We start from the raw sequence: 7,249 nt of genomic DNA, 5'->3' as shown, positions 1-7,249 counted from the left end.
TTTCTGGAGTTTCCTTTTTATTTTTTTTTAATGTTTATTTATTTTTGAGACAGAGCGTGAGCAGGAGAGGGGCAGAGAGAGAGGGAGACACAGAATCGGAAGCAGGCTCCAGGGTCTGAGCTGTCAGCACAGAGCCTGACCTGGGGCTGGAACCCATGAACTGTGAGATCATGACCTGAGCCAAAGTTAGACGCTCAACCGCCTGAGCCACCACCCAGGCACCCCTGGAATTTCCTTTTTAACTATGGTTCAACAACTGATTTTCTAAGTTGGTGGGGTTTTTTGTTTTGTTTATTTTAAGTAATCTCTACACCCAGCGTGAGGCTGGAACTCATGACCACCAGATCAAGTCACATCTCTTCCCACAGAGCCAGCCAGGCACCCCTAAGCGGGTGTTTATTACCTTTCTTCCCTCCCTCCCTTCCAACCAGTTCCATTTTCTGAGTAAACTGAGACCTTCTTTAATAGAGTTCTTTTGCCTTCAACTCTTTTTGCCTTCCAATGCTGAGTGAATGCAGTGTGCCCTCTTTTTCCCTCCATCATTTCAGCTTGCAGTGTTGCTATTATTACCCTAGAACTTTGTATCTAATCACTAAATGCTTCTCTTAAATTCATTTTACAGCTGAGTAGCCAATTTGGAGAATGAACCCCCCTCCTCTCAGATAAACTATCTTTCATCGTTTAGACGGTGTTGAAACTTTTTTCATTGAAACAACTTGGTGATATTGTATCAAAATTATAAAGTATCTTCCTCTAAACTATTAGAAAACTATGGTGTCCTTTCATGCCAGAAATCTGAAGGAACAGCAGGACCTTGGGGAGGGTTGTCTGCACACCTGAACTGGTCCTTGCTCTCCTGGGAACTGTGGGAGAGGCTTGTGTGGGAAGAGGGCCTAAGAAGGATGCCGTTGTCAGCTGTAGCTGTTACTCCTTGTTTGGTCTGTCTGAATTTCTGGAAGGTCCATGTTAGATTCCTGCGGACCAAATAGGCCCTGGAAGAATGAGGTCTTGTGAGTTTAGCTTTGCCACATTTTTCTGTAGTGGGAGCCATATGGTACTTAGTCCAAACCATATGTAGGTAAATATCTAATTAAGGAAATTTTTTTGTTGTTCTAAGTGCCTTGTAGGGAGAAACATCCAAAGAATCTATGGTGGTTCTTTAGAAGAAGGACATAACATTTAAAAAGGTAAGAGAAAAGGTTTTAAAATGCAGACCAGAGAATCCAGCAGTCTCCCAAGTTTTTTGTTTTTTGTTTTTTTTTAACCGGACTAGTTCTCATTTTGCAACATCGCCCTTCTTACACATATGTGCAAAGTCTGGTGCTATGAGCTCAGTGGTTCTCGTCTTCTCTTTCCATCACAATCTTTTAAAATGTGGGAGGAAAGGCATATAAATGGAAGCCTCCTTTTTTATTTTAAACATCTCCTGTTTCACTGTTAACACCATCACAGTTTTGCAGATCTCTCAAACTGGTGGCTATATTCAGAGCCACCACGTATGGCCATGATCATGCACAATAGACGCTAGGGGGCGCCACTCCCTGCCGTGACTGCAGTTGAGCTGTGCAGTTTCCACAGCCGTGCATGACAGCCTTGCTTTTCCTTCCTGGTTTAAACATAGGGTTTAAGAAGCCCTTATTTTGAGTTTCTGCAGCAAGTAGCAGTTTCCACTTATGCAGTCAGGAAATTAAACTAAAATACACATGTGGTATAAAAAAATAATGAAATCAGAATAAGAAAAAAAGACCCCCTAGGTGACACAACTATATGCTTGTCAAAATCTGCAGAACTGTGCACAGAGTGGATTTTGCTGTATATAATGATTATTATTCACTATTAAACCTCCACAGATCAGAAAAAAACACATCAGCCAGACATTCAAGGTACAGAAGAAACCCATAAAACTAAAATGATAATTCTAAGCAAATTCACTATGAAATCAGTGAAACTGCCGATAAGGCTGTTTGTGGCATATCTGGATAGAAGATTATAAAATACATTTAATACACCTAACCCATCGAACGTCCTAGCTTAGCCTAGTGACTTTTTTCACTGGAATTGCGTGGTGACCTATTGTTTTGGCATTCTGTACATCTCAGCCTTACCCAGAGTGCAAGGATAAGTTCTAACTAGTTCTGATCAGGAGGATGGAAATACTACGGTTTGGGATGATGTCTTTAAATAGTCAATATTCTACGTTTTTATGCCATAAATGGCTGTTCCACATGGAAGCTGTGCATTGTAATTTGTGTATGAGGCTGATTGATCTGAGCGTGCCTGGCTGTAGCTGCAGTAGTGACTGACTGATCATCACAGATGTGGCCCGGAGACCCACTTGTAGGCATACTGACTAGAACTTCCTGTGCCCTGAAGGTATGGATGTCACAGGAGGGATTTGGGAATAAAGGATTCGAGTACAAGTATACAAATGACGCCATCTGCTTTTCGTGTCACCCTGTGTTCCCCATCTCCCCGAGTGCAGAAGTGGAAGCTCTGGGTTTCACGGCCACAAGTAGAGCTGTGAAAAGCTGAATCCTTGCCCCATAATTGCCCTGCAATAAAAAAATCAAGGCTGAAAGTCCTATCTGAGTTTAGCCACAAAATGAGTCAACAGGGAAAGTGCATCTTGTCTTGCTAATGTGCAGAAACTGCTGAACACCACCACCATTGCTGTTATGAGCTGGAATTTACAGAGACTTTTTTTTTTTAAGTTTATTTTGAGAGAGTGCATGAGCGCATAAGTGGGGGAAGGGCAGAGAGGGAGAGAGGGAATCCCAAGCAGGTTCTGCACTGTTGGTGTGGAGCTCAACACAGGGGTTGATCCCACAACCCTGAGATCATGATCTGAGCCAAAACCAAGAGCTGGCCGCTCAACCGACTGAGCCACCCAGGCGCCCCTACAGAGACGAGTTTCAGTGTGGGACTTTTCTAGGCTGGGAGCCACCACACCATTCTCCACTTACCTAGGTTGTCTTTAATTATTCATGGCACCTGTGCCCAGCTTTGCTGAGGATTTTCTGAGGATGTGTAGTGTGCTCATGTACAAACGCATATAATCTTCCTCAGTCTATGGTGGGGTTACGTCCTAATAAACCCATTGTAAATTGAAAACATCGTAAGTTGAAAATGCATTTAATACACTTAACCCACTGAACAGCAGAGCTTAGCCTGGCTACCTTAAACATAGCTCAGAACTCTTACATTAGCCTACTTTGGAAAAATCATCTAACAGAAAGCCTATTTTATAATACAGTACTGAATACTTCATGTAATGTATTGAATACTGTACTGAAGGTGAAAAACAATGGTTGTATGGGAACAGAATGGTTTGAGTGTATCAGTTATTGACCCTCATGATCACATGGTTGAATGTGAATTGTGGCTGCTGCCAGAGTATCACACTAGTGTTAGTCTAGGAAAGATCGAAATGCAAACTTCCAAGCATGGTTTCTACTGAATGCTTTCACACGATCATGAAGTCAAAAAATCAGGGCACCTGGGTGGCTCAATTGGCCAAGCGTCCAACTCTTGATTGCAGGATCATGAGTTCAAAGCCCCGTGTTGGGCTCCATGTCGGGTGTGAAGCCTACTTAAAAAAAAAAGAAAAAGGCCCTTGGCCCTCACTGTCCCAATGAAGTAAAAAAATCATTAGTTGAACAACCTAAGTTGGGGACTGTCTGTACTCACTCTTAGAAACGCAACCCCTCATGATCTCAAGCTTCTCGGGGGGGGGGGGGGGGGGGGGGAGGGGGGAGGGTGGGGAAAATTGGAACTCACTCCAGACTTCAGCAGTAATGGTGGGTCTAAAAAACGATTCACAGGATTGCCTGTGAAAACAAGTCTTGCAAAAGGTGGTGTATCTTTCTTTTACAACTGAATTGTGATTTAATAAGAATTTTTAAATCCTGCAGAAATACCCTATATATGGGGTCTGTTCACTAGTAAGACATTTTACTTCGGCACACATTTTGGTTTTAGGACGCTATCCACTCTATTTTCTTTTTTAAGTAACCTCTACACCCAATGTGGGACTCAAACTCACAGCCCTGAGATCAAGAGTCACATGCTCTACTGACTGAGCCAGCCAGGTGCCCCAGACACAATCGACTTTAAACTGGTCCCGAGATTTAGAAAAGACAATCTGTAATAGAAGTCCAATTATTACCATTGTGCTGTGCTTAAGAAAAAACAGGGTTGTCAATGTTAGGGAAATAAAATCAGTGTCTGTAAACACAGAACTCGTGAAACACCCAGCTTTAGCAGCAACATCTGCATAATTTAAGCATTTTCATATCAAGATTGCTTAATTATTTGGAAAACCATAAAGATTACTAACAATTATTAGGTTAATATAATGTAGAAAAACAACTAATGAGTATAGCAGGAGATGGTGAAAACAAGTGGACTTTTTTGCCAAATTTATAGATGGCATCAAAGTCAGAAATGCCCTTTAGATGGATAGTTCACTGATATTGAATTCAAGTTTGAGGTGTTTGTGTTTCTCTTTGCCGTAGGTGGAATCTTTTTTAAGTTTGTTTGATCGTTTCTGTATTTATAGAACACATGAGCAGGGAAGGGTCAGAGAGAGAGAGAAAATCCCAAGCAGGTTCCACACTATCAGCACGGAGCCTGATACAGGGCTTGAACACATGAACTGTGAGATCATAACCTGATCTGAAACCAAGAGTCAGACGCTTAACCGCTTAACCAACTGTGAGCCACCAAGGAGCCCCTGCAGGTGAGCTCTTTTGGGCAGATCATTGTAAAATCTGTCCAACACCCAACTAGCAAAGTAGAACTCTTGGTAATGTTAACTCAATAGTTTTCATCAGTGTGATCTTTGTACTTTTAGGAAATAAATATAATATACCACATTTCTCTTAAAAGATTTAGGTAAATAAAATAAACATGAGCCAATATAACATTTATTCTATATTAATAGTCAGTACATATATTAATTCAGGTTAAAACCTTTTTTCTACAGAGTATTTCTTTAATATTAGCATCTGATCCACAGTCCTATAGTACTAATTTTAATGAGAAATACAAAATGGAACTTTTACTTTCATAATAGCTCATCCACTTAACATTTTTACAGACAAAGAACTACTATAAATATGTAACATTATGCAGGCTTTTTTCTGCACCTGTTCACAAATCATAATGAATATAACTGTGTAACTATTTAGAAACTGAATGCTTTCAAACTGTCCCTGTATTTAGATGACCGCCTCCCCACACTGGGCAAATTAACCAGTGTCTCTTTATTCTCCCCTCTATGGCACTCATGGTGCTGCATTGCCTGTGGCTCTTTGCCCTAATCCCTGCCCCAGTTCCTGTGGTTGCTGTTGCCTGGCTTGAGCTCTTGGAGGGCTGGGAGCCCGTCTTCTTCACCAAACAGTGTTGGGCATATGTTATACCCAACACATGTTGAACCAAACTGAATTTAATCAGGACATCTAAATTTCATGGAGCTTCCTTATGTTTAATTTTTGTAACTAAATAAGGATTGCAAGAACTTTTTTTCAAAAATGTATCATAAAATGTACTATTGATTGAATTCTGCATAAGAAACTTTATGTTACAGGATGAAACATCATAGGAATTTGAACCTAAAGAACCTGAAACCATAAATGAGGACCTAAAAAAAATTTTTTTTCCAAAATGGCAGGCAGAAAAGTCAACCCCTGATGTATTGAGTATCAGATGAAATTAGAAAGACTTTACATATCTGAATAAAGTTGAGATTAAAAGGATCTTTCCAAACAATGGGGTTCTAAAGCCTAACAATTATTTTAAAAATTCTGCTGGAAACCCCCCACCCCCACAAATGAACTCATAACTATAAAAAATAAGGCAACTTGAAGTTAAACATTTATGAAGTTAACTCTGGATTGCATGCAAAAGCCAGATTTGACTGGTGCCCTCCCATGACTAATGGCCTTTAGCAGTAAGGCTTTTCACAGATACTCGTGAAATAAGATAATCTCTCAGAAATAAATCAGAGTTTCTTAGACTCCACTAAATAGTAGACCAATTAAGATCATCACAAACTTCGTGCTGTCAAATGCCTTGAAATTGCCTTGAAAGAAAATTATGCAGACAGCTTTTCTGAAGAACTCCATTTGTGCCACATGCTTATTATTCTTCGAGGTGGAGGAGGAGGCAGGGAACATAATTTCTGTTTGAAAGTTCTTTTGTTTTCTGCTACCTTCACTTAGATATTACCCAGTACTATTTTTATACCCTATAAAGTACTTTGAGAAAATGTTAAGTGAATAGTGCTAGAGAAAATAGAAGAGGGCTTTCATATTCACTGGGTTGTAAAGCGAAGTGAATACTGGACTCTTAGAAGGGGGGAGATAATGTGCCGAAAAAATTAACAAGCATCCAATAAACCAACCCACCTTGTAAAATCCTAAACTCAAAGACAAACTGAATCCCAACTAATTAATAAGTGTTCATTAAAAGCAGCATTTATACCACAGCACATTTAAGTGAAAATTAATGTAGTGTCATTGAATTGCCTTTTAAATGATCATTTTAATCATGTCAAATGGATATGAATTGAATAGGAACCTACTTAAATTCATTTAATGTCTCGCATGTAAGGTCGAATTGCTTAAAATAAACACTATTGAAATGAAACATATTTTATAAGAGACTTCCAAGTTATGTGACTCCTGCTTGTGTCTATAACAATACAGTTTGGATCACCTTAGAATTCCTTTTAATAGGATTTGGCCATGTGGCAGGTATATTTAGATGGAGACCAATTAATTTCTGGATTCCTTTTTCAAACTGAAATCCTACTTATTTAACGCCACAGATATTCTCAGTAGGAAAGATTAAGGAAAAACCAATTAAGATGAATGCAAGTGGAGTTACACATCTTACCGCAGAAACAATCAATTATAATACATTCTAACCAAAAATATATATCAAACCATAGTGGGAAAAAAAAAGGTAGAAATCTAGGACTAGAGAAAGTGCTATTTTAACAAAAATAATTACACATATTTATCTTGTATCTGTTTTTAAAACTCCCAAATAAATATGCCTAAACCTTCCAAAATATTTTCAATCACTGGTAAGTGCTGTGCTCTGTGCTCATTCATGAGAGATTACTAAAAAGTGTACAATGCAAGTATATTGGCTTGAGCCATTCTGGCAGTAAATGAAGACAGGATTCTTCAAAACAGTTAAAATGCACCAACTTTGATCAGGTTTTTAACAACTGTTCACTTTT

This window comes from Prionailurus bengalensis, chromosome B3 (assembly GCF_016509475.1).
Source record: "Prionailurus bengalensis isolate Pbe53 chromosome B3, Fcat_Pben_1.1_paternal_pri, whole genome shotgun sequence".
NCBI classification, from domain to species: Eukaryota; Metazoa; Chordata; class Mammalia; order Carnivora; family Felidae; genus Prionailurus; species Prionailurus bengalensis.
Note: the sequence above shows the minus strand (reverse complement) of the source record.